Source organism: Macaca mulatta, chromosome 13 (genome assembly GCF_049350105.2).
Source record: "Macaca mulatta isolate MMU2019108-1 chromosome 13, T2T-MMU8v2.0, whole genome shotgun sequence".
NCBI lineage: Eukaryota > Metazoa > Chordata > Mammalia > Primates > Cercopithecidae > Macaca > Macaca mulatta.
Window position 1 is genome coordinate 20,379,340 of NC_133418.1, and position 27,439 is coordinate 20,406,778.

At 49.3% G+C, this 27,439-nt stretch overlaps 1 long non-coding RNA gene and 2 pseudogenes across 2 annotated transcripts; 2 read left to right on the plus strand and 1 right to left on the minus strand.

Annotated features, from left to right (window-relative positions):
- The first annotated feature begins 6,539 nt into the window (after window positions 1-6,539).
- LOC114671904 (uncharacterized) lies at window positions 6,540-11,511 on the plus strand. The gene is made up of 2 exons (XR_013403139.1): window positions 6,540-6,696; window positions 11,152-11,511. It is a non-coding gene; the product is annotated as an uncharacterized LOC114671904 (long non-coding RNA).
- Window positions 11,512-20,440: 8,929 nt separating this feature from the next.
- Window positions 20,441-21,484, plus strand: LOC697512 (GPI-anchor transamidase component GPAA1 pseudogene; annotated as a pseudogene). Its single transcript, XR_013403138.1, has one exon. The product of XR_013403138.1 is annotated as a GPI-anchor transamidase component GPAA1 pseudogene (transcript).
- A 1,619-nt stretch (window positions 21,485-23,103) lies between these two features.
- LOC697645 (zinc finger and BTB domain-containing protein 45 pseudogene) lies at window positions 23,104-27,053 on the minus strand (annotated as a pseudogene).
- Between the last annotated feature and the right edge of the window lie 386 nt (window positions 27,054-27,439).

Here is a 27,439-nt window from a genome sequence, read left to right on the forward strand (position 1 = left end):
TGAGGCTGGCGGATTGCTTGAGCCCAGGAGTTTGAGACCAGCCTGGGTAACATAGTGAGACCCCTGACTCTAATAATAATAATAATAATAACAAAGTATTCTGTATAAAACGACAAATAGAGGATAAATCAAGTCTTTTAACTGAACAAACTGGAAACCCAGAGGAAATGGGTGATTTCATAGGAAAATGTAAATTACTAAAATGGACCCTGAAATAAGGAAAACACAAACTGCAATTTGCATAAAGAGCTGCCATATGACCCCACGACCATATGGGTTCACAGCTAAAGGTTAACTGACTTTCAGCTAATTCCGTATTGCAAATGGTCAAGACCAAGAAAAACAAACAAACAAACAAACAAACAAAAAAGGGATTCTCCTGAATTCATCTTGTGGTTTAATATGAATACTTGATACAGCTAACATTTCCTCTAATCCACGACTCCGATGACGAAAAACATGCATTACCTATGCACACCTATAAATCTGCTGCCAATTAAACGGTGACTTTCTTAACAAAGGAATGAGAAGTATTGTTGATGCAGTTACTTCCATTATAGCCAGGAAAAGAAGACTGTAGTGAGATCTGATTTTGTTATAAATAATATATTTAAACGTAATGTAGTGGATTCCGCGCAGCTGTTTTCCACGCGTGTGCAGGGCTTTGGCCCTGTGGGAAAACAGACCAGCAAAACCTTGGCAACCGGGGCGCCCACCCCGCCGGCCCCAGCGTCTCAGCATCGGGGACTCTCCCAGAAACAAGCCAGAATCCGCAAATACACCGCGATAGGCAATGACCAGGAGCGGCAAAGCCTCGAGGAGGCGAAACTGCTAAAAAGTAAGTGTTTTAAAAATGTTCTCTGAAAAAGTAAAGAACCACGTGGGAAAATCCCAGAAAAGTGACCGCTTCCGTGGGCAGTTTTTAAGAGCGGTCCGAGGGCCGGGCGCGGTGGTTCATGTCTGTAATCCCAGCACTTTGGGAGGCCGAGGAGGGAGGATCACTTGAGGTCAGGTTCGAGACCAGCCTGGCCAACATGGTGAAACTCCATCTCCACCAAAAAATGCAAAAAAACATTAGCCAGGCGTGGTGGCGCGGGCCTGTAATCCCAACTACTCGGGAGGCTAAGGCACGATAATTGCTTGAACTGGGGAGGCAAAGGTTGCAGTGAGCCGAGATCGCGCCACTGCACTCCAGCTGGGAAGACAGAGTGAGACTCCGTCTCAAAGGGGAAAAAAAAAAGGAACTGTCGGGAAAGTCGCGGCAAAGCTCCCTCCTCGGTCCGGGTCGCTCCCCTCCGCGCTCCGTGCGACCGAACTCCTGGGAAGGGAGCTCGGTTCTTCCCGCGCACGCCGTGCACCGGCTGCACACCGCGCACGCATGCACAGCGCGCGGGTGGAAAATAGCGGGATCGGGCGCACCCTGCCGGTGGTCAGCACACAGTGCAGGACCACCTGAGCCCACTATTTTGGAGTGAGTTGCACGCATCGCTTCGCGGCTGCGCCAATGCGTCACTGAAATTCAGTGTACAGATTATGCCAAGCGGTAATTTTGGAAATTCATACTGAAATGGAGCCTGCTATTCTGTGTCTTGATTAGAACGGATGGATATAAGAATCAAAGTAAAAAAGGGCAATGGTACAAGTTAATTGATTTCCTACACGTCGGTAAAGAACAATTGGAATTTGATTTGAAATGAAAGAAAAATCATTTACAATACTACCCCCAAAACTGAAGCCCATATATAAACCTAACAAAATACGTACAAATGTTCATTCAGAAAACTTTGAAACACAGTTGGAAAAATAATTAGATAAAAGCTAAATCAATAATTCCTCCAAACTTGATCTATAGATCCAGTGTAATTCCAGTCAAAATCCCGGCAAAGACACCAATAAAATGTTTCTAAACCTAAAATAGGCAATATAAGACTGAGGAGGAACAAAGTTGAAGAATTTACACATCCAGATTCCAAGATTTATAAATTTATGAAGAGAGAGTAACATTGGGGAAGAAATGGTCACACAGACAAACGGAACAAGTAGACCAACATAAATATAGCCAACTGATTCTGTACAAGAGCAAAAGAGTCTTTTCCACAAATGGTGATGAAACAGCCAGATGACCTTGTGGGATCAAATGAATGTACAAATGAACTTTACAACTCCCACAAAAATACATACAAAATTATTCATAGACTTAGAATTTAAAGTAGAAAACTGTAAAAATTCTAGGATAGAACAGAGAAGAAAATCTACCTGACCTTGTATTTGGTGATGAGGTTTTATACACAACACCAAAAGCCAGTCCATGAAAGGAAAACTTGATAATGTAGACCTTATTAAAACGAAAATGTCTACTCCATAAAAGACCCCATTAGGAGAATGAAAAGGCAAGGCACATACTGGGATAAAATATTTGGAAAACATCTATCTAAAAAAGGACGATTATTCAAAGTATACCAAGAAAGTAAAACTCAACCAGAAGGAAACAAACAATCTAATAAAAGTGGGTGATGATCTGAACAGACACCTCACCAAAGAATATATAAAGATGGCAAATAAGTATTACCAAAAGCAGCACAATAGCATATGTCATTAGGAGATTGCAAGTTACAACAACAGTGAGGTAGCTGTGTGGCTGTGAGGGTGTTTCTGGAAGAGATGGGCACTGAATGGGTAGCCTGAGCCATGCTCACCAGTGTGGGTGAGTGCCATCCGATCCACTGGGGGCCCAAATAAAGCAATACAGTCTCTCTCTTTTTGAGTTGCAACTTTTGTCTTCTGTCCTTCCCGGTTCTCAAGCCTTTGGGCTCTGAGACTGCACCAGTGGCTCCCCACTTGACTATCTGGTCTTCAGGCTTGTGTGTTATACCACGGGTGTTCCTGGTTCTCCAGCTTGCAGGCAGTAGACTGTGGGACTTCTTGGCCTCTATAATCATGGGAGTCCATTCCCATAATAAATCTCTCTCTCTCTCTTTTTTCTTTTTTTGAGAAAGAGTCTGGCTCGGTTGCCCGTGCTGTTGTCCTGCAGTGCCACCTCGGCTCTCATTGTAGCCTTGACTTCCTGGGCTTAAGCAATCTTCCCACCTCACCTCCCCGAGGAGCTAGGACCACAAGTGTGCACCACCATGCTGGCTAATTTTTTTTGGAGACAGTGTTTCGCCATGTTGTCCAGGCTGGTCTCGAACTCCTGAGCAATCCACCCACCTCTGCCTCTCAAAGTGTTGGGATTACAGGCATAGGCCACTGCACTGGGCACAAATATCTCTCTATATATAGAGATATGTGTGTATATATATATATGTAAATATATATGTATATAAATATAAAATTCCTATTGGTTCCCTTAGAACAACTCAAATATAAAAGCAATGGCAATAGCAATTGCTGTGGAGGATTAGGAAAAACAGGAGCTCATCACTGCGGGTGGAAGGCATAATGGTACAGCCACTGGCAGTACCAATGATAGTTTTGTCTCAAAGCTAAACATAGTCTCAACCTAGGTGCTCCTAGGTCGACAACTGCTTTGAAAACTTATGTCCAAACAAAAAAAATGCAGTTATGTACAGCACCCTCTATTCAGATACTTTAAGTTTCCAGATACTTTAAATCAGGATGTCCTTCAATAGGTGAATAAAAAACAAGCTGAAGCACATTCACACAATGGAATACTACTCATTGATGAAAAGGAATGAGCTGTCAAGTCGCTCAAAGGCAGGAGTGAGCCTTCAATGCCTATGGCCAAGTGAGAGTGGCGGAGAGAAGAGGTTGCGTTATTCTATTTAGATGCCCTTCTGGAAAGGTAAAGGTAGAGATGCAAGGAAATCAGGGCTTGCTAGTGGTTTGTGCGGAGGCTGTTGAATAGGGGAATGGGGAATGGCAGGAGGTCCCTGGGGCCAGGGGGCCATGGGCTTCCTCTGGCTGTCAGCCATGGGGAGAATTTGCGGAGAAGCTTAGCTGGCTTACTAGCGTGAGCATGGCTGCTTTCCCCTAGGAAGGTCTTCTCCCGTCACACATTTATCTCTTTGGGGGCATTCTAGGGAGGATGTTTTACCCACACTTTGTGATTCCTCAGGACCACGTGGAGGCCCGTCCTCGGGCACAGACCCAGCTCTTCGTATGAGCAAGGTGAAGACGCACAGATGGAAACAACTTCATTCTCTGGGGCTCAGTTTTCCCTCTGCAGTGAGACCAAGCTCCAGCATTTCATTCTCGGTTTTAAATTCAGTTCCTTTTATCTCATCCTGCCATTCAATGGGTCTTAAGAAATGTTTTCCAGAACCTCAAGGGGTGGACGGGACACTTTCTTTAGGGAAAGGTTTTGTCACGCACATGGCATACTTCTTGGTCCCTGCAGAGGCTCAGGCCTTAGGGCAGCTGCCTCACTAGGCTTCAGGACCTCACAGGTGTCCAGGAGACCACAGGGGTCTGCACGCGAGGGCAGGGGCAGCAGGCGGGCACATCACAATGAGGTGTCGGTGACAGTGACGTCCTGCAGGTTCCCCACCTGCCACCTCCGTCCAGGGAGGTCTCCCTTGGGCCCACCCCAGCCGGAGAGGCCTTGCCCGGAGTCCCCCGCTTCCATGCTATGTGCCCTGTACTGCAGTTTACTGGTGAGCTTGGTAGGGCACAGAGAGGACGGCGCCACCAACTGGAGGGGGACAGGCCCTGAGCTGGGGCCCAGGATGCACAGAGCGGCAGGGATCGCGGAAGCCCCCTCAGCTCTGGTGTCCTGGCTCTTCCTGCACAGGCTCTCCACGTGACGCCCAGCAAGCCGGATCTCAATTTGTTCACCCATCCTTTATTTTCTGTATTTATGATTAATATTTCTCCACTTTGTCTTTTGTCGGCCTTAGTGACAGTGAGTTTTCCTGTTGAGTTTCTATTCTGTTGGATCTTTATTTGAACAGCGGATAGGCAAATTTGGGGTGATGTTTATTAATGCAAAATGGAAGGTGATATGTCACACACATCCTTCTGCTTCCTGCAGCAGTTTCGCTGTGTGCTGCGTCAAAACAAAAACAAAAACATCAAAAAGAAAACAAAAAAACAGTAAAGAGTGATGGGGAGGACACTTCCTGGAATAATTCCCTTCGATGCCCATTGCGGGTTATGTCAGAGATGAACTGATTTAGGAAAGGAGCTGAGGAAGAAATCCAAGAATTCAAGAAAAGAGGTGCTGTAACTCAGGCTGTATTTCCGCAGGTGAAGGGAATCTTGCCTGTTTCACTCTGGTAAATTACTCATACTAGTTCCTACTACCATGAGAAAACACCGTCTTCAGAAGTTGACAATTAGCAAATTAGAGAACTGCAAAGCCTGTTTTACCCTGAGAACCTGAACCCTTTCTTGTTCCTGAAGAGCCTTCCATCAAGGAGTCTGTGTGGTGGACAAGAGACTGGATCAATTGAAAATAACAGAAACTAGGCCGGGCGCGGTGGCTCAAGCCTGTAATCCCAGCACTTTGGGAGGCCGAGACGGGCGGATCACAAGGTCAGGAGATCGAGACCATCCTGGCTAACATGGTGAAACCCCGTCTCTACTAAAAATACAAAAAACTAGCCGGGCGAGGTGGTGGGCGCCTGTAGTCCCAGCTACTCCGGAGGCTGAGGCAGGAGAATGGCGTGAACCCGGGAGGCGGAGCTTGCAGTGAGCTGAGACCCGGCCACTGCACTCCAGCCTGGGCGACAGAGCGAGACTCCGTCTCAAAAAAAAAAAAAAAAAAAAAGAAAATAACAGAAACTGTCACCGTGTTCTTCTAGCAACTGTCACTCACCATAACTATCCCACCTGAGGCTTAACCAGAACCCTCCCCTCCAAGAGCTGAAGTCGCCCTGAGAGGGAATGAGCAGGACACCTCTCCACCCCCACAGGGGCCAGCGGGTTGCCGTGGAGCTGGGCTGTCGGAGTCTTGGTCTGACCTGTCCCTGGCCCTCATGTGGGGCCCTAAAGTATGTCTTACACGCTACCTCTCTCACCATCTAAACATGAAGAGGAAGAAAAGAGAAGCTGATTCCTGGGTCTAACGCATTTTAGTGTGGAAGCCAAGTCAAGGCCTCAGAGTCACTCGTCTTCTGTCTTTGCTGTTTCACTCCAGTCTCAAAAGCAATCCTGGTCTTAGGTCTTGGTCAGAGTTTGCCAAATGACAGCGCCTGCCCTCAGTTCATTTTGTCGCACTTCTTACTTTGACGGCGCCATTTGTGAGATTCCTGTTTGCCCATCTTCCTTTCATGCCGAGGAGGTAAGTGCATCCCTCGACCAGGCCACCACTGCAGGTGTGTGTGTCAGAGTGAGGAACAGCAGGGAGATGAGAACAGCATACGGTAGGCGGCCCAGGGGAAGCGTGCTGGGCCCTTAACCCAGAAGGAGGGTCTTGGTGTGTCCAGTTGCTCATTTCCCTGAAAGAAAACCCAGATGTCCTGTGAGGTGAACCTGATGATAGTTTTCCTTTGTAGTTTTAAATGTGCTCATTCAAATTAGAATGCTTAGCCATCCGTCCCTTATTCCAGCATTTCTCCTTTAATCTATGTTTGCAGGGTTGTGAGTTGCGCTGGATAGTATGAAATGTGTTATCAGTGGACGCACAACTGTTGACCTCAGAGCATGTGACCAGACAGTGCAGGAGGAGATGTTGTTAAGTTACTTTGGATGGAAAATGTCCCTCGGTGACCTTGTGGGCCTGATCCAAGGTGAAAGGTGGGGAGAGGACAGAGGGACTGGATGAGCCTGGGTGGGGAGGAAGGTCTGACTGAGGGAAGACAGCTCAGCCCCCAGGGGAAACCTGAGCCCAGTGTTGGGGAAAGTGAGGACACAATGGCGGGGCGAGATGGCCTTGGCACCAGCAGCACTGGGGACCGCAGGAGGCCGTGCTTTGTGAGAGGTGAACTTGGCTCCAAGGATGCGAGGCTGGGAGCATGGGGGTGAAAAGGCAGAGAGACAGAGGGGAGCTGAGGCAGGCAGGGCAGAGACAGGGGGCCCAGCAGGGTCTGGGGCAAGAAAGCAAGTATGGGGCAGGGTACCTCCAGCAACTCAGTCACACTGAGGGGATGGCAGGGGCAGCAAGGGACTGGGTGGGGATAAAGTGACAAGACGGGGAGTATGGATATGGGCACTAGTTGGTGTGTGAATAGATCAGCAAGTCTTTTAGAGTCTTGGGAAGTAAAATAAAAATTAAAACAGCAAAAACAAGCTGAGCATGGTGGTACACACCTGTAGTCTCAGCTACTAGGGAGGCTGAGGTGGGAGGATCACTTGAGCCCAGGAGGTTGTGTCTGCAGTGAGCTACCATCACCACTGCACTCCAGCCGGTGACAGAGCTAGACCGTGTCTCCAAACAAAACAAGCAAAACCAAAACCAAAACCACACAAATCTCATGTTTTTGTTTGGGATTATTGCCTGACTCTCATTCCACCCCTGAGAAACCCTCCTCCACTCCAGAGACACCAGCACAGCCAAGTGGTCATGCACCTCTGAGAAACCCTCCTCCACTTCATAGACACCAGCACAGCCAGGTGGTCGTCCCACCTCTGAGAGACCCCTCCCTCAGCCAGGTGGTGGTTCCTTCTCAGAATTTCAGCCCCACTCTCTATCTCTTCAATCATTTAGGTTCTGAGAACCCCAAACTCTTACCATGGTTCCTCCAGTCTTGGGGTTGGCACAGTTTTAGATCTGTGGCATCTTTTTGTTAAATTCCCTATATTCAAGTCTCTTTTTTTCGTTTTTTTTGAGACAGAGTCTTGTTCTGCCGCTCAGGCTGGGGTACAGTGGCTCACTGCAACCTCCACCTCCTGTGTTCAAGTGATTCTTGTGCCTCAGCCTCCTGAGTAGCTGGGATTACAGGTGCATACAACCACACCAGCTATGTTTTTGTGTTTTTAGCAGAGAGGAAGTTTTGCTATGTTGGCCAAGCTGGTCTTGAACTCCTGGCCTCAAGTGATTCGCCCGCCTTGGCCTCCCAAAGTACTGGGATTACAGGCATGAGCCACTGCACCCGGCCAGATCTCTTTGTTATAGTAAGCTTGTGAAGTTTCTGTTTTCCTGACAGATTAATGACCAATACAACTGATGAGGGTAAGACAAATTTAGAAGCTCATCTTCTCCAGCGTTGATGATGCGTCAACATACGGGCACTCATTCAGTGTCAGGAGTGTAAATTACTGCAGCCTTGTAACAAAAATCTGGCAGTAACTCTTATCGTTCAAAATGCATAAGCAATTCAGCTGAGCAATTTTACTTCTACGTCCCTAAATTAGAGCCGCATTCTCTAATGTGTCTAAAGGCACTCTTGCATATTTATTACTGCAATGTTTGGACTTAAATATCCACAACTGGATAACAGGGTAATTAAACAGTTAATTATAATATGGCTCATCCATCTGTTATACAAATGAAATCAATCTCTGTGCACTGTGGTGGAAAGATTTTCTGAACATAGTTCAGATTTTTTTAAAAAGGCCAACTGTTGAATAATGCTTCTGGTGTAACACCACATACATGAAAACGTATGCAATACACCATAATATCTAACGCATGTATATATCCAAATAAATATTTTTATTTTAATTTACTTTTTCTGTGATATTTTTGAACTTAATGGTAATTTCCTACTATGAGCCAAATAACATAATGACAATTTGAAATACTTAGATCTATGGAGTATTCAATTATTACAAGATAATTAAGATAATCTGCAATTATTAAGTGATTCAGCAAAATGTTTTTATTATATAATGTCTACTAATATCATTCTTAGCCTGTTTTTTAAAAATATGCTTTTTATTATACTTTTTATATTATAAAATGAGATTTATTTTATGAAATAAAATTTATATTATAAAATGAGATTTATTTTATAGTTCATCTCCCTTGGACCTTATCTAAAGGGATTTAGTTCTTGAGCACAAAACTAAAGGGATTTAGTTCTTGAGCACAAAAATGATGTCATTACATCACAACATACCTTAGGGCAGGATAATAATAAGACTCTAGTGTTAGGAACTTTGACTGCATTATCCTAGTAATGAGAGATATTAACTAGATCAATGTAATGGATTAAAAGTTAAACAAGTTAGAGATATATTTGTATGAAATGACAACATTGGTCAAGCTATGTATATTTTACATGTTGATTGACTGAATGATCCAATTCCATTAAACTACTGAAAAAACCAGGTCATGCTTGAGATAGTAACATAGAAACCAAAGCTACTTATTGTGGATAAAGAAACCTAAAATCTAATATCAAATATCTTTGCCTCTCCACACCTATGTTGTGTTATAACATTCTAATGACTCAATATTTTCTAAATAAATACATGCTTAGTTTTTGTTTTGGTTCTTATTTAAGTAACTCAGCATTCTTTTATGAGTTACTAGAAACTATTCAAACACTGCTTCTTAAAAGAGAAATCTTTATTTTTTTCTTCTGGGAAGTTTACACAAAGTAAACATATTTACCTCTTGTGTAATTATTAAAACATTAAGAAGCCTGGTTCAGTGGCTCACGTCTGTAACCCCAGCACTTTGGGAGGCCGAGGCAGGTGGATCACCTGAGGTCAGGAGTTCCAGACCAGCCTGGCCAACATGGTGAAAACATGTATCTACTAAAAACACAAAAATTAGCTGGGCATGGTGGCACGCACCTGTAGTCCCAGCCACCTGGGAGGCTGAAGCATGAGAATCGCTTGAACCTGGGAGGCAGAGGTTGCAGCGAGCTGAGATCGCACCACTGCACTCTAGCCTGGTGACAGAGCAAGACTCCATCACAAAACAAAAACAAAAACAATTAAGAAGTATTCTTTAACCATGTATGTTAAAACCTATAAAAAATCAAAAGCATCAGCTGAGTTTGGTGGCCCACGCCTCTAATCCTAGCACTTTGGGAAGCTGAGGGGGGTGAATCACTTGAGCCCAGGAGTTCAAGACCAGCCTGGGTGACATGGTGAAACCCCATCTCTACAAAAGAATACAAAAATTAGCCGGACATGGTGATGCACACCTGTATTCTTAGCTTCTTGGGAGGCTGAGGTGGGAGGATCACCTGAGCCCGGGAGGTCAAGGTGCAGTGAGCCATGATTGTGCCACTGTACTCCAGCCTGGGCATCAGGGTGAGACCCCATCTAAAGAAAAAAAAAATCAAAAGTATCCAAGTAATGAAGGCCAAGAATCCCAAGGGAAAGTGGTTCAAGGCAGAAAGCGTGATTAAAAATGAAAAAAAAAAAAAAAGAAATGTAAAATGTGAAATATAAATACACCCCTATAATTGATGATACAGAATTCTGCATTGAACCCCAATTCTTTCAGGACATGTGATCTTAGATAATACACTCAAGCTGCTTGACGCTGAATTTTCTTGAGGGTAGTGTTTGAGAGGTGTCTCCAGCTCTGCTGCAGGAAGCACATCCGTGTGTGTTAATGCCCTTCCATAGTGCCTGCCACACAGTAAACACCAAAACACAGGCAGCTCTTTGACTCGCAAAACTGTCAAAATGGGCATCCCCCAAAAGCAGAATGCTGGCAAGTGTCTTCAATGACACAAAATTCTGGCACCCGGCACATTTCCTCCCTTCCTCCCTGCTCTTTTGTATGGATCCATTCTCTCCCATAGCACAGCCGTTTCCTTCCACTCCAATGTGGAAATGCCTTTCTAGTGGAGAGAAGAACATGAGTGACACACAGAAATTCCTTTCCAGGGCTGCTTGGCCAAGCTCTTTCTCTGCCCGCCTCTCTTTGGCCACCTCCTGTTGGGGTGAGTGACAGCAGAGAGGGTACCCTGAACAAAGCCCAGCAAGGTTGCAGGGCTACAGTGTCCAGCAGCCAGGAGCTGAGGTGCCTACCCACATGCCCAGGCCCTGGCGCCCCTGGCTCCAAGCCTCGTGCATCCTCCCAGGCTGACATGGGAAGAAAAGATGGGGATCTGGGAACATTTTCATTTGGCAGAGGTAGATGAGCAAAGCCCACACAACCATGCTGACTGTTCTGGTCTCCTGGCCCATCCCCACCACCTCCCTGTGCAGAGGAGTTGTACTGCTGTACTCCCTGCTGCCCCAGAGTGTGCCACGTGGTGTGATGGTTAATTTCACTGTCAGCTTGACTGGGCTATGAGATGCCCAGATAGCTGGTAACGCATGATTTCTGGGTGTGCTTTTCAGGTGTTTCTGGAAGAGATTAACATTTGAACCAGTGGACGGAGTAAGAAGATCTCCCTCACCAGCATGGGCGGGCCTCATCCCATCCACAAGGGCCGCTCGGAGCAAGACAGCAGAAGAAGAGCAGACTCTCTTTCCTTGAGGACTGGAGTCTCCCTCCCCAGCCCACCCTCACCTTGTCCTCAGGCCTTTGGCCTCATGCTGAATGACACTGTTGGCTTCCCTGGGCCTCACACCTTCAGACTCAGCCTGAATTATGCCACCGGCGTTCCTGGGTCTCCAGCTTGCAGATGGCAGATTGTGAGACTTCTCAGCTTCTATAATGGTGTGAGCCAGTTCCCATAATAAATCTCCTCTTATCTATATGTCTATGTATATATCCTATTGGTTCTGTTTCTCTGGAGAACCTTGACACACACACATATGGAGACAGGCAAGGGGAGCTGGTGGGAGCTGACACCCTCCCCAAGCTCGTGAAGCAGGGAGTGCCTCTCCCCCAGCTTATGTCAGGAAGGGCGTGGGGTCTCGGGCACAGGGAAACCTGAGCCCCACCAAGATATTCAGGGGCATGGATTTCTCCCCACCCTTCTGAACTCAGGGCTGCCCACCCCAAACCTTCAAGTTCCACTTTTGGGATATGCGAGGCCTCTTGTCTTTCACTCTCCCTGGATGCTCCGTGGGGAGATTCGGCCCCTAAGGCTCACAGCCTCCTCCACTATGCCTCGGGCCAAATGCATCTCCAGGCAATGGGGGAGGCCTGAGAGGCCCAGGGCATGGGGCTTGTTCTTTTTTGAGCATTTTCACTTTTACGAGCCCCGGAACATTTGTTCATTGGGTTTGTGCTTTGTCTTTCTAATGACAGTCTATTAAAAATAACAATTTTTCGGCCAGGTGCGGTGGCTCATGCCTGTAATTCCAGCAGCTTGGGAGGCTAAGGCAGGTTGATCACCTGAGGTCTGGAGTTTGAGACTGGCCTAGCCAACATGGTGAAGCCCCATCTCTACTAAAGATACAAAAATTTGCCGGGTATGGTGGTGGCGCCTGTAATCCCAGCTACACTGGAGGCTGAGACAGGAGAATCGCTTGAACCAGGGAAGCGGAGGTTGCAGTAAGCCGAGATCACACCCAGTGCACTCCAGCCTAGGCAACAATAACAAACCTGCGTCTCAAAATGAATGAATGAATGAATGAATAAATAAATAAATAAATAAAAGGCTGGGCATGGTGGCTTATACCTGTAATCCCAGCAATTTGGGAGGCCGAGGCGGGTGGATCACTTGAGGTCAGGAGTTGGAGACCAGCCTGGCCAACATCGTGAAACCTTGTCTCTGTTAAAAATACAAAAATCAGCCAGGTGTGATGGCGGGCGCCTGTAATTCCAGCTACTCGGGAGGTTGAGGCAGGAGAATCCATTGAACTGGGGAGGTGGAGGTTGCAGTGAGCTGAGATCGCACCACTGCACTCCAGCCTGGGTGACCGAGTGAGACTCCATCTCAAAAAATAAATAAATAAATAAATAAATAAATAATAAATAAATAACAATTTTTAAAATGAGATAACTTCACAAATGCAAGTGAGTGAAACAGGACGATGGCAGGGCAGCAAGCTACTGTTATCCTCTCTCTCTGATTCTTTCCCTTCCTAGAGGCCACAGCCAGCTCTCAATAAGAGCCGCAGCTGACCCATTCCTTTCCCTAAGCCCAGGCTCCTAGGAAGCCCCAGACCTTCCCCCACAGGGCACAGACAGATGATGCCTTCTCTTTTGTAAGGAACAAATATATTTGGGAAGACTAAATGTCTTTGATTGTGAGAATCAGAGGCCATCCTGTTTGGAGGATGTGGTGGTGTAAGAACTGACTGATGTTCTGTATTTGTGCTAAGACCCTTCTGGTGACTGTGGAGGAGGACATGGGCCTCAGACACGGCTTAGGGGTGTCCAGGGCTGTGCTGTCTTTCCTGGGGAGTAAAAGAGTGGGATTGCTTAAAACCATGGCATGACCTGCAATCTCACAGATCTCAAGGCACATGATCCTGTCTCAGGCCCCTCTGCTCTACCTTTCAGCTCTACTTGTCCTCAAGTTCCTCCCACGTGGGATTTCCTTCCATGTATCAACCCTGCCCGTGAGCCCAGGTGTCTCTGGTAGGACGCTGGTATGTTCCTCTGGTTTCATAGCTCTTTGCCCACAGCAGCTCTGATGTCAGGTGGCCTGGGCCCTGCACAGGTCTGTGGGAAGGTGCAGGCCCTGGGTGAGGAGATCAGGGGCGTGATGGCTCACTGGACCTCAGAGGTGATGGGAAAGAGCAGTGTCTTCTCCCGCTCCCCACGTAGCAGTACATAGCATTGACACTATATTAGGTATTATAAGGAATCCAGAGATGATTGAGAGTACACAGGAAGATATGCTCAGGTCATAAGCAAATGCTACACCATTTTCTATCAGAGACTTGATTGAACCTCTGTGGATTTTGGTGTCCTTGGGGGTCTGGAGTCAGTCCCCCATGGACCGTGAGGGCCGAGTGTGCGTTTATCCTGGGATTGATCAGTGTCTCCTCAGAGTCTCCTAGAGACTCAGTCTTGCTCTCACAGTGTGATTTTGTGATATTATAAGCATGTGTCTGGTCTGTGTCCCCAGTCTCTGGCACCGTAGAGTTCCTAACCCCTTGCAGTTTTCTGAGACCTGTAGGGGTGACAGGAGCTCCTTTTGTTCTGCGGTGACTCTTGGTAGGCCCCTAGGAAGCTTCAGTGTGGCCCCGGTCACCAGAAAGGCCACTCACACGATCAGAGGGTTGAAACGGTCTGTCCCACCTCTGCACCCCCAGGGAGAGAAGAGGGCTGGAGATTGAGTGAGTCACCCGTGGCCAGTGATGTAATAAATCATGCCACATGATGGAACCCCCATAAAGCCCCCAAGCAACTGGGTTCTGAGAGCTCCCAGGTTGGTGACCACAGGGAGGTGCTGGGAGGGTGCTGTGCCCAGAGTGTGTGGGAGCTCTGTGCACCCCCCCACCACAGTGCCCTGTGCATCTGTTCCTCTTGGCTGTTCTGGAGTAGTGTCCCTTGTAATAACCAGTGATAGGAAGCTGAGTGCTTTCCTGAGTTCTGTGCATCATTCCAGCAAACCATGGAGCCTGGAGACGGGGTTATGTAAACCCTCCCTTGATGGCTGGCCAGTCAGAAGTACGAGAGGCCTGGGGCTTGTGTCCAAAGTGAGGGCAGCCTTATGGGGCTGAGCCCTTAACCTGTGGGGTCTGCACTAACTCTGTTTAGTAAGTGTTAGAATTGAGTTGTGCATAAAAGCAGTTCAGACAAGGCTGGCCTTAGAGGAGATGACAGGCCTGGTGCAGATTCACCTGGGAAGGGAAGGCAGCTGATGAACAGGGGCTGGGGGATACTCTCCTGGGCTGCCTGGAGCACTCACAACAAGCCAGTCCATGGCCCCAAAAGCATAGTGTGTAGGGTTTTAGCCTGGCATCCAGGAGAGACTGGAGAGAAGCCCCGGTCTGCCCTCCACCACCACCTCCTGCCCTGCCCAACCTGTTCCTCTAGACTGATGTTCTCCTCTCTCCTGTGACTTTCTACCCTGGGGGGCGGGAGGGGGTCATCTCTCTGAGCTAATCATTGATTTAGAAAAGTGAAAAGAAAGCAAATGAAACCAAGAGTCAGACTCTTTTAGTGGGCTGGGCTTAGGGTTCCTTTACCAGATGGATGTCCCCGTCTTTCTTGCATATTGGTGACTTTTGGACGAACTGAATGCAGTTGCATTCAGTTGTGTGCACCCCACACAAATGATGGAAGAGGCGTCCAAAGCCCCAGGCTCACCAAATGCAGGAGAAGCCACCCTCTAGTCATCTAAAGTGTGCTGCTGCCTCACCTACAGGCCAAGAGAACACTCAAAATGGATGTTGAATTCCAGGCCCGAATCACAGCACTAGGGGAGGAAACTGCTCTGGGCCCATCCGGGCAGACCCACTCCTCCTAGCATCTAGATCCCTCCATCCTGGTCTGGGACTACCTGTTTTTCATCAAACTTACAAGTTTTTTTTTTACTCCACTTACAATCGAGACAGAGTTTGTTGGCAGAGTTTCCCTCCGGTCCTTAGAGATAGAGGGTCAAACCACATGTCTGGAGGTTTCAAGATTTCTCAGAAGTCTTTTTCTAATTTTCTGGCATTAAATAAAAAAATAGAATGCACAGATGAAACATACAAGGCGATGAATTTTCACAAAGTCAATATGCTGTGCAAGTAGGACTTAGGTCAGCAAACAGATTTATCCCAAATTTATCTGATAAGAGGACCCCAAATGCTCCCCAGGGGTGCTGACTGCTCAGCTTCCTACTCCATGACATCTCCATATGTGCAGCGCCGCCTCCCCACAACGCCTGTGGAAGGCCTGGATTGCTGCCACGTGACCTTGGAAATGTCATTTCTCCTTCTGGCCTCATTTCTCTGTCTGCACCATGAAAGTGTTGAAGTTAAATGACTTCATATATTGTCTTCCTCCGTTGATCCTTCCAGTGGCTTCTCTTTATATCCAGATTCAAACCCAAGTACCTTTCTTGCCTATGTAGTAGGCAGCCTCCCTAATGGCTCCCTGTGATCCACACCCCTGAGATACACATCCTTGTGCAACACCCTCCCCTGGAGTGTGCACTAGACCCTGTTCTAATCACAGAATGTGGCAAAAGTGATGGGATATCTCCTCCAAGGTTTAGTTGTTAGTAACCATGGCTGACATTTTCCCAGATCTTCTCAGCTCTCTCTTCCCCCCTCTCTCCCTCTCTTCGCCTCCTCTCTCTTTCCCCCTTCCTCTCTCTAAGCCCTGGCTCTGGGGAGCAGCTGCTCTGTTAGGAACTATCCTCAGGGGAGGCTCCTGTGGCTTAGGACCCAGAGAGGACAACAGAGGGGAACCTGGCCCTTCAGTCCACATGGAATCCTTCCAATAGCCCCATGAATGAGCTTGAAGGTGGATCCTGCCCCAGTTGAGTCTCAGAGGAGACCTTAGCCCAGCCCCCTGAGAGACCGTGTGGTAGAAGCACCCTGTTGAGCTGGGCTGGGCCTGGGCCTCCTGTGGAAACCAGAGATGGTGAGTGCCTGTTGTTATGGGCAGCTATGGGTGGGGCAGTGTTTCCACACAGCAGTGGGGCCCTCATACAGCAGACCTGGCCCAGGATCTGCTCCACCCTTCCCTCCCTCCCCTGCTCTGCCCCCAGCTCCCTCCAGCCACACTGTCTCCCTTTCTAAGCTTCTTTCTGGACAAACTCGTCTGCCCTGGAGCCCCTGCACAGTTTCACCTCCCCACATTGTGCTAGAAATGTCTGCAGGGCCGGCTGCCTCTTATCGTTCTGCTCATGGCATGAATGTCACCTCAGGGAGGCCTTTTCAGATCCCCTCACCAAGAAGTGGCCCCCAGCCTCCCCTGCAGCAGTTGCTTTACTTCGACACAGCACTTGCTCCTTTCCCCACTTACATGTTTTGTGGTTTGGTCCCTCTCCCCCTCCAGATGGTGCCTTCCCAGAGGGCAGGGACCATACCATGTCTGTCTTTTTCATGGGGGCACCCAGGCTTAACTCAGGCCCCGGAACAAGGCAAGTGCTCTGGGCATCATGACTGAACGAGTAAATGGGAGGATCTGGAGCCCCTCGCTCCCACATCCTACCACGGACCAGCTCGGACTGTGGAGATGGATGCTGACAATAGGAGAAGCAGGTCAGGTTGGAGGCGGGGAATGGCCTGAATGACCCCAGCTCTTCCCTGGCTCATGTGCTCCCGTAGAACACAGTGGGCACATGTCTCCACCTGGTGGCCAGAGCTAGCACTGCATCCAAAGAAGGAAAACCAGGACACAGAGCTTGCAAGGCAAATCCACTCTCCTGCATCCCAGGCGGCAAAAATCCAAGAGGATTGAGAGAAATATCAGAAACCCTTCTTACCCCTACTGCCAGCACTGTCCCGGGGTCCAGACACTTCCAAGGCCTCCTCACCACATCCAGGGAAGTGGCCCCAGCTCCACTTCCACAGTAGGAGGACCCGAGCCTCCCACACTGGCGTCTTTGCTCTTGTCCAGGGATGCACGGTTCATGCTCTGCCATGTCCTGCGCCGCTCCAAGTCTCAGGACACCAACTGCTCTGCCTTCCTCTGCTCAGAAGGACCTCCAGGGGTAGAAAGCATTTTCTAAGAACCTCGGAGCACAGCGGGTCATCTATGGAGAGCTGGGGCAACGGAGGCTTTCTGAGCCTGTGGGAGTCTTGGGGTGACCCACGCCCAGCACCTCAGTATGTGGGGAAGGAAACTGAGGCCTTCTGTCTTGTAGCCCCTTCAGTCTAGGGAGCTCATCCTGGTGGAAGCTGCCCAGAGCAGTGGACACAGGACTCCAGGCCCCGCTCTCCCCTGACTGCCCTGGAGGTGGCACCAGACCAGGCCGACCCGGGGGGACCTTAGGGATCCCCTAGCCTGGCCTCTTGGCATCTCTCCCTTTCCCATGCTATGGGCCCTGGTCATGGTGCTGGTGACTGGATGCTGCTGTCTGTAGCAGAGCTGCCTCAGCCTCTTTCTTCTTTCCCTTTGTTACCTCCCCAGGATCCGCTTCTCCTCCCACCCCACCCTTAGTCATCCCCTGTGATGTCAGCTTGTGTGCGCCTGTGGGTATGCACCTGTGGGGATGCTGAGAGGAAACAGCCTCTCCTGGGAAAAATGAGCAGAGATCTGCAGAATTTTAGGGGCTCCCATTCCCAAAACAACCCCATGGGATATGGTTCAGCTCTGGCCTAGGAAGCGGTAACTGGACTCTGCTCATGTCCTGTGTCCTGGGCCAGCCCCTCCTCTCTCTGGGCCTGAGTTTCCCAAGTGTCTAATGAGGGGTTGGACTGGAACTGCATATGGAGGCCTCACCGTGGACCCTGTCCAACTTCTCCATACTTGGTGGGTGTGTGGGATGTGCTCTGGGTGCCCTTGGGCCTCCTAATGAGTGGACATGTGTGGACTTTGAGGGGGATGCCTAGGCCTCATGTCCATGGCCACACGTGCACACAGGGTCTCCATGGGCCCCAGGTGGCAGGTGCACCAGAGCCACACTGCACAGCACATTGCATGGTACCAGTGGTTCCTCCAGCGTGTGTCCCACATGTCCCCTGGTTCCTGTCTCCTGCAACCAGGAAGTAAGCCAACCTTACTTAACCACATGGACTTGGAGGAAGGGAGTAGTTCCCCAAGGGGAAACTGGACCTCTGTGACTACTAGAAGTGGCCATGGATGTGGGACCGGTGAGAGCCCCAGATCTTTATAATCATGCCGGTCGCCTCCACCCCTGCCTCTTGTAGGAGCGTGTGTCCCAGGGAAGGGTAGGACTGGTCCCAGCTCACAGAGATTCAGGGAAAAGTGAGTATCTCAACTGGAGTTAGATTTGTGTACACACGCAGAAAGTTCAGAACAGTTGTGGCATAGACCAGAGAGAATGCTTTCTTTCTCCTGTTAAAGAACTCTGGAGGTGGCTGTCCATGCTGACCTGGGTTGTCCCCATGGCCATCAGCCAGCACCTGTCCTGCTGTCCCAGAGTCTCAGTAGCTGACTTCTGTCCTCAATGCTGTCTCTGGACCCCAGAGGGCTGTGCTTCAGAGGTAGGCAGAGGAGAGAAGGAAGGACCAAGACCCACTCAGCTGGCCAGGCGCGGTGGCTCAAGCCTGTAATCCCAGCACTTTGGGAGGCCGAGACGGGCGGATCACGAGGTCAGGAGATCGAGACCATTTTGGCTAACCCGCTGAAACCTCATCTCTACTAAAAAAAATACAAAAAACTAGCCAGGCGAGGTGGCGGGCGCCTGTAGTCCCAGCTATTTGGGAGGCTGAAGCAGGAGAATGGCGTAAACTCGGGAGGCGGAGCTTGCAGTGAGCTGAGATCCGGCCACTGCACTCCAGCCTGGGCAACAGAGTGAGACTCCATCTCAAAAAAAAAAAAAAAAAAAAAAAAAGACCCGCTCAGCTGTGTGAGTTCCAGGCAAGCAGCTTCCCCGAGCCCCTCACAGTGCCTCTGCTCATGCCCAGTTAGCTTGGACTTGTTCTGGTCACCTTAGCTACAAGGTAGGTTAGTTAGGAGCAGTAGCCTTTTTGCTTGGCAAATTGCTGCCCAGGATAAAACCGAGCCGTCTGTTCTTAAGAAAGAGGGAAATATGAAAATCCCAGGTGAAGACCAGCATTGTCTCCCTACACTGAACTGCAAGATGAAGGGGAGGGACTGAGTTACCCTTCGATAAATTGGGAATTTATTTGTCTAAAATAGACTCTCTTTTCTTGGTATTTATTCATTGAAGAGAGAGAAAAAGTCACGACTCTTCGCCAGGATGTGTGAGTAGGATGGCTGTTTTCAGTGCCTAAGCAGGACGATAGGAAGTAATGTGTTGGCTTCTACCTGCCTATAATTTGTAAGGAGCTCTGAGAAAATCCTCTTCTGTTTCATCAATGGGGCAAGGCCAGCACAGGGGTTTATGGAGACGTCTAGGCAAGCAGCATGTTCCTAGAAGCTAAGACTAATTTAAATCTCTGTAAACTAAAAAAGTAAAATGCTTTGACCCCACCGTTTTGACTAGAGATACTTTAATTCTCATAGTGAAGACTAATAATACAAATAATGCATGCAAAATGGATAATGGTTAAAACTGTATGTGGTACAACTTATGATGACTAAAAATTGTTGGAAGAAAAAGATTTTGGAAAATATTTTGTTGTGTTTAATTTGATCTGGAAAAGTTGACTTAAAGAAATACTGATTCCTGAATAAAACTTATAATAGCAGAATCTGTAGTCAGTTAATTTTGATGTGGCCCAAAATGAAGTCATTTAAATAAAAAATAAATAATCCTGATAAAATAGTTCTGGTGAATTAAAAATAAGAGTTGATGAGCTAGAGGCTGGGCATGGTGACTCACATCTGTAATTCCAGCACTTTGGGAGGCCGAGGCAGGTGGATTACTTGAGACCAGGAGTTCAAGACTCACCTGGCCAACATGGTGAAACCCTGTCTCTACTAAAAGTACAAAAAGTAGCCAGGCATAGGTGAGGCATGCCTGTAATAACAGCTACAAAGGAGGCTGAGGCAGGAGAATGACCTGAGCCCAGGAGGTGGAGGTTGCAGAGAGCTGAGATGATGCCACTGCACTTCAGCCTGGGTGACAGAGCAAGACTCTGTATATATATATTTAAAAAGTGGATGAGTTATAATTGGGTTTCTATCCTGTAATTTTATAAAATGGATCAAAGTTTTAAAATGTCTGAATAAAATCTGCCCTGGACAGCTGCCCAACCTTGACCTGCTCAATCTCTTCCAGACCTTCTGCCAGAAAGGGGGCCTGTTGTGCACGCTTCAGGGTAAGTAAGCTGCAACCCTAGGACTGGATGTCGTTGGCCAGACCGCTGCAGGGCCTGCAGACACTACCGCTCATGGCTCTGTGGCAGGCCTCCCGCCGCCCCCACCACTCCTATGGCCTCTTCTTGTGCTACCGTGTGGAGGCCCTAACCCTGTGTGGCATCAGTAGCTTCCACCAGTACCAGTATGACCTGCTGGCAGTGGGCAAGGCTTTGGAGGGCATGTTCTGCAAGCTCAACCACCTCCTGCAGCACCTGCACCAGCCGTTCTTCCTCTACCTGCTCCCCACCCTCTCTCGCTTCGTCTCCATCGGCCTCTACTTGCCTGCCACCGACTTCTTGCTCCTGGTCCTTGGTTTCAAGGCTCTGAAACTGTGGATGCAGCTGCCTGAGGCTGGAGCGGGCCTTGAGGAGCCCAGGGGGGGGTCCCTGGCCCCAGTGTCCCGCCTCCCCCAGCAGAGGGTGGTAAGCCCTCAGGTCCCAGACAGGGGCTGGATGGTGCGGAAGCTGGTAGCCCTGATCTGCCTAGCACTGCAGCTGGGCTGCATCATCCTCACCAATTTCTCACTGGACTTCTTGCTGGCTGCCACTATGGTGCCTGCTGCTGCGCTCGCCGAGCCTCATGGGCCCCGGAACCTCTACACTGCCCTGCTGGCGCTGACGAGCCCGGCGGCCACGCCCCTTAGCAACCCATTCCTGTGGCAGGAGGTGCAGGAGGCACCACTGTCACTGGCCGAAGGCTGGCAGCTCTTCCTTGCAGTACTGGCCCAGCGTGTGCTGGAGCACCACACCTAAGGCGCCCTGCTCTTCCCACTGCTGTCCCTGGGCCTCTACCCCTGCTGGCTGCTTTCCTGGCATGTACTCTTCTGGAAGTGAGATCTGCCTGTCCAAGGCACCAGACTGGGACAGAGACTCCCCAAGGACCCCATTCTGCCTCCTTCCGGGGAAATAAACAAGTGCGTGTTTCAGCTGCTTTTAAAAAAAATGCGCTGGAAAATACTTTGTTAACAAAAAGATTTAAATATTGGTATAATTCTGATTTAAATGTTTTATTTAGCACAGAATCAAATATAGCACAGGAACAAAGTTTTCTGAGACAAAATGGCTGGGTTAAAATGGGTTTAAATGTCTAGAAAAATACTTAGCTAAGTTAGCAGTGTGGTTAAATTTTTACTTATTTTGTTTTTGAGATGGAATTTCACTCTTGTTGCCCAGGCTGGAGTGCAGTGGTGCAATCTCGGCCCACTGCAACCTCCATCTCCAAGGTTCAAGTGATTCTCCTGCCTCAGCCTCCTGAGTAGCTGGGATTAGAGGCACTTGCCACCACACCCAGCTAATTTTTGTATTTTTAGTAGAGATGGGGTTTTGCCACGTTGACCAGGCTGGCCTCGAACTTCTGACCTCAGGTGATCCATCCTCTGTGGTCTCCCGAAGTACTCGAATTACAGGCATGGGCCACTGCCTCTGGCCAAGTTTTTTTTCTTTTTTCTTTTGAGATGGAGTCTCGCTCTGCCGCCCAGGCTGGAATGCAGTGGCACCATCTAGGCTCACTGAAACCTCTGCCTCCTGGACTTAAGCAATTCTCCTGCCTCAGCCTCCTGAGTAGCTTGGATTACGGGCACCCATCACCACACCTGGCTAATTTTTTGTATTTTTAGTAGAGATGGGGTTTCACCATGTTGGCCAGGCTGGTCTTGAACTCTTGACCTCAAGTGATCTGCCTTCCTTGGCCTCTCAAAGTGCTGGGACTACAGGCGTGAGCCAAAGCGTCCGGCCCCGGGCCAAGGTTTTAAGCAGATGAATTAGTTATATTGTACTGAAGTACCAGATGACTCCCCCAGATTTCATTGACTTCACATATTTTGGGCCCACCAGAGCTTGCTGGCTGGGCGTTCAGGATAGAGGCTGCTCCCCTCTGCATGGCCATGCAGGAACCCAGAATCTTTCCATCAGGTGCCTTCGTCATCTCTGGGACCTCCTCCCACCTGCATCTACCGGTAGAAGGGGAGAGTGTGAGAAAAGCATTGCAGGCTTTTGTGGGCCAGCTCTGGAAGTGGCTCACATTAGTCCATTGTCTCCCTTTGGCAAAAGCTGGTCATAGGACTACACCTAACACAAGGGGACTGTGAACTAGACTCTTTCTTTCTCTCTTTCTCCTTCCTTCCTTCCTTCCTTCCTTCCTTCCTTCCTTCCTTCCTTCCTTCCTTCCTTCCTTCCTTTCCTTCCTTCCTTTCCTTCCTTCCTTCTTTCCTTCCTTCCTTCTTTCCTTCCTTCATGAACTAGACCCTCCCTCCCTCCCTCCCTGCGTCTCTCCCTCCCTCCCTCCCTGCCTCCCTCCCTCCCTCCCTCCTTCCCTCCCTTGCTTCCCTTTCTTCATTCATTTATGGTTTAGGCCCCATAGCCTACAGTCTTCTATTAGCGTGAGGGTCCCGAGGACCAGCCCCCATATATGATGGGTCCACTTGAGCCTCCTTAGGCGCCCCATGAGGGAGTGATATTTTGGGTAGGGAGCCAGGGACCTCGCCCGGCCTGACACCTGAGCCGGGGAGCCGCCCCAGTCCCCACCCCCAACCTCAGCAGAGGGCGGGGCGCGAACCGGAGTCAAATGTCTGGCCGGGTCCAAGGGCCTGAGCGCCCGGTTTAGGCTGGAAATGGTCTAGTTCTCAGAGGTGGTCTGGTCCCTAACCCGTCCCAGGCCCAGCCCCAGCCCGGCACCACCTGGAAGGTTCAAGTACGTGGAGGAGAGGAGTAAGGCGGACTTGGGCGTATGGAGAAAGGGGTGAAGGGAAAAAGAAGACTTGCTCTCAGGAGGGAGCGTGGCCTAGGGGCGGGAACCACGGGTCCTGCAGCGCGCGTGGCCGACTGTGCGGGAGGTCGCGGATCCACCGTGGGCGAGACCAGGCCCCAGCCCCACCAGGGCGCGGGGTGCACGGCCAGGTGGCGCCCCAACAGCTCCTGGTGAGAGAAGACCTTGCAACAGGCGGGGCAGGGCGCGCTCTGGCCGGTGAGTGCGCATGTGCACATTGAACGAACTCTTCTGCGTGAAGCGCTGGGCGCAGACAGCGCACTGGAAGGCGCGCACGCCGGTGTGCGTGACCGTGTACTTGAGCAGGTAGTCGCGCAGCAAGAAGGATCGCCAGCACACTGCGCACTGGTGCGGCTTCTCCCCCGAGTGGATGAACGTGTGCTTGGTGTAATTTTTCTCTGAGCTGAACGTCTTGGGACAGTGGCCGCACTCATAAGCAGGTGGCTCGGCACCTGGAGTGCGAGCAGAGGTGCCTAAGGGGGCTGTGGTGGGAGCAGCACAGGGAGCCGGGGCTTCCCACAGCTGAGTGCCGGGGGCTGCCTCGGGTTGGAGTGTGGGGTAGAAGGCGGGTGAGGGGGCAGGGCTGGCCCGGATGGTGCTGAAGGGAGTGGTGCGGGGGGTCCGGGAGCTCCCAAGTGAAAGGGGAAGGGTGCGACAGGCGGCCCTGAGGTCTTCACGCCAGGCGGGCGGGGTCCAGCCAGTATGCAGTCGGGCTGGACAGGGGTCTCGGTGGGACAGCCTTCGGGGACAGCGCCATCTGGAAATACGTCCTCTGCTGCCCCAGATCCCCGAAGAAAATCCCTCCCGCACCACTGTAGTCAGCGAGGCCAGTGGGTGCAGGGAACTCCTCGCACGCGCTGTCAGCAGCAGCAGTGAGGAAGCCGGCAGCACAGTCTGGGAAGGAATGAGGGGCCTGGCTCTCTCCTGGGCCGCCACCTTCGCCGTGCTCGCCATCGGTCTCATCGTCAGTTTCTTCGTCATCGTTGTCACCTCGGTCGTCAGGGGCCGCGGACAGTGAGGGATCAGCACCAAGCCCCTCGGATTTGGCAGGTGTGGGGGGCGCAGGCAGCTGCAAACGCGCAGGCTGGCGCTGCTTACAGCTGTGCGCGGCACAGGGGTGCCCCGGGGGTGCGCAGCCAGCAGGTGGCGCCGGCGGCGACGCAGCTGCGCAGGTGCCCGTGGCGGGGGCACAGGGGTGGGCAGGGGCGCGGGTGCAGAGGTGCTTGGGACTCGAGCGCCTGCGATAATCTGTGTGCATTTGTGATAACTGTCTGTATGCGAAGCACCGACGAAGCCGTGTGCACCTGCAGGGCTTCATCTTGTGCCACAAGGAGCGAACTGCCGTACAGGAACTCGACTAGCTGGCGCATCGTCTGCACGGGCACCACCGAAGGTACACGGATCTCAGAGTGGCCGAGTAGCAGCTTGTCTTGGAAGGAGGGCGAGCCGACTGCCAGCCGCAGCGATGTGCACGCAGCGAAGCTTCACGAATGCACACAGTCACGTCGCTGAAGTGCCCACCCAGCTTCTGCCCATTGAGGGTCTCAAGCAGAGAGCTTGAGAAGTTCTGCGGGTGTATATGGCGCACAGCTTCTGCAGCCGCCAACTCCGACTCCTCTTCAGGCTCCAGGCCCGGCCGTGGCCGCCTTCTCCCCGACTCCAAGGCGGCACTTCCGGGCGCTTCTCTTTATTTTTATACAGTTTTATTGAGATATACTTTACATGCTATCCAGCCCGTCTATTTAAAGTGTACCATGCAAGGGGTTTTTGTATATTCACAGGGTTGTGTAGCCGTCACCATCATTTTAGAACATTCATCACCCCCAGAAGAAACCGTGTGCGCATCAGCAGGCACTGCCCATTTCCCCGATCTGCCCCGACCTAGGAAATCCGTAATCACTTTCAGTCTATGGATTTGCCTGTTCTAGACCATTCATATAAATGAAGTCACACAACACTGGGTCTTATGTGACTGGCTTCTATCAAAGTTTGCAAAGTTTATTCATGTTCATGGCGTGTATCAGTAGCTTGTTACTTTTTAGGTTTGACTTCTGTTACTTACCTTCACCATATTTTATCTCTTCTGCAGTTTGTGGGATTTAGGTTGTTTCTACCTTTTGACTATTGTAAATAATGCTGCTCTGAGCATTCACATACAGGCTTTTCACATGATTTCATTGCTCCAGATCTAGGAGTGCAGTTGCTGTATTATATGGCAAGCCCGTGTTTCACTTTTTGACGAAGTGCCAGACTGCTTTTCAAAGGACAGCAGCATTTTATATTCCTGCCAGCAATGTCGAGGGATCCAATTGCTACACATTCTCACAAACACTTATTGTTATCTGTGTCTCTAGTTATTGCCTTCCTGATGGATGTGGAGTGCTTTCTCATTGGTTTTGATTTGCACTGTTTAAATGAGTTATAAGATTGAACATGTTTTCATGTGTTTATTGGCCGCTTGTATATCTTCTTTGGAGAAATGTCTATTCAGATTGTCTCTCCATTTTAAAATTGTGTTATTTTCTTTTTTACTATTGACTTGTAAATGTTCAAACATATATATATATATGTGTGTGTGTGTATATATATATATATATAGAGAGAGAGAGAGAGAGAGAGACGGGGGCTTGCTCTGTCGCAAGGCTGGAGTGCAGTGGCACGATCTTGATTCATTGCAACCTCCGCCTCCGGGGTTCAAGTGATTCTCCTGCCTCAGCCTCCTGAGTAGCTGGGACTACAGGCGTGCACCACCACACCCGGCTAATTTTTGTATTTTTAGTAGAGATGGGGTTTCACCATGTTGGCCAGGATGGTCTCGATCTCCTGACCTTGTTAATCCACCCACCTCAGTCTCCCAAAGTGCTGGGATTACAGACGTGAGCCACCACGCTTGGCCCAAACATATTCTTATACAATTCTCTTCTTAGATACAGGATTTGCAAACATTTTATCTCACATTGTAATTATTTTTTCATCTTCTTGAAAGTCTGCTTTGATACACGAATGTTTGTGATTTTTATAAAGTACAGTTTATGTATATTTTCTGTTATACTTGTGGTTTTGGTATCATATCTATAAAATCATTGCCTAACCCAAGGTCACAAAGTCTCAGTCTCATATTTTCTCCTACGTGTACTAAACTTTTGGCTCTTATATTTAGGTGTTTGATCCATTTAAGGTTAACTTTTATAAATGGTGTGAGGGAGGGGACTAACTTCAGTCTGTACATGTGAACATCAATCTGTCCCAGGACTTTTTTTTCTTTTCTTTTCTTTTTTTTTTTTTGCGATATAAGCTTTATTCAGGGAATTTATGTACAGGGAACCCAGGAGCAGCAGGCGAGACAAGAAATCCCCTCGTGTTTGTCAAACGCATGCAAGTTATATGATATTCTTCCCAGAGCAACCTCCACTTAGCAACCTCTGCCAAGAAACCCCCACCTAGCCCAAAACAAAAGGGCTTGGTTCGTTGCATGACCTCTGATCCAAGGAATGTGCCAGCGCTGAAGTGTTCCTTATAGGTATGATGTAAACATTTGGATTAGCCTTTTTGTTCAGCTGGGAACGCTGAACAAAAATTCACCGAGGAACGTACAGTCATTTTCAGAAGATGCTTGAGTTGTAGCTGTCTGACAGGACAAGCCAAACCTGCGCTGCACCCCAGCATACCTTTGAATGGCCCTCAAATTCTCACCATACTGTTTTTCTGTGGTTTCCCTGGGGCCAGTTTTGGGGAAGAGCATTGCTGCCAAACAACCCAGCAGCAATATAAGCCACAACAAAGGATTGTAAATGCAGTTGCAATTACACTAGATACAAAGTTCCTCCATGTGTCTGGGACTTGATTAAACCATGAGGTGATAGGACCGTAAGACAAAGACTATGACTGGACTCTGGTTATCTAAAGCCAGCATAGCCTGTATTATGTTATGAAAGTAGTGAGGGCTATATACACAACATTTTGTTTTAATTAATGCACAAGTTCCACCCTGGGCAGCAGTTACGGGATTTTAGGTCATATGTCCTGGGTCACACAATTTTGCAGAGGAACACACCTGACTCGATGGTTTCTTCATTGAGAAGATTAAAAGGATGATGAGTATCACAAAGGCTGCAGCCATGTGTTTAG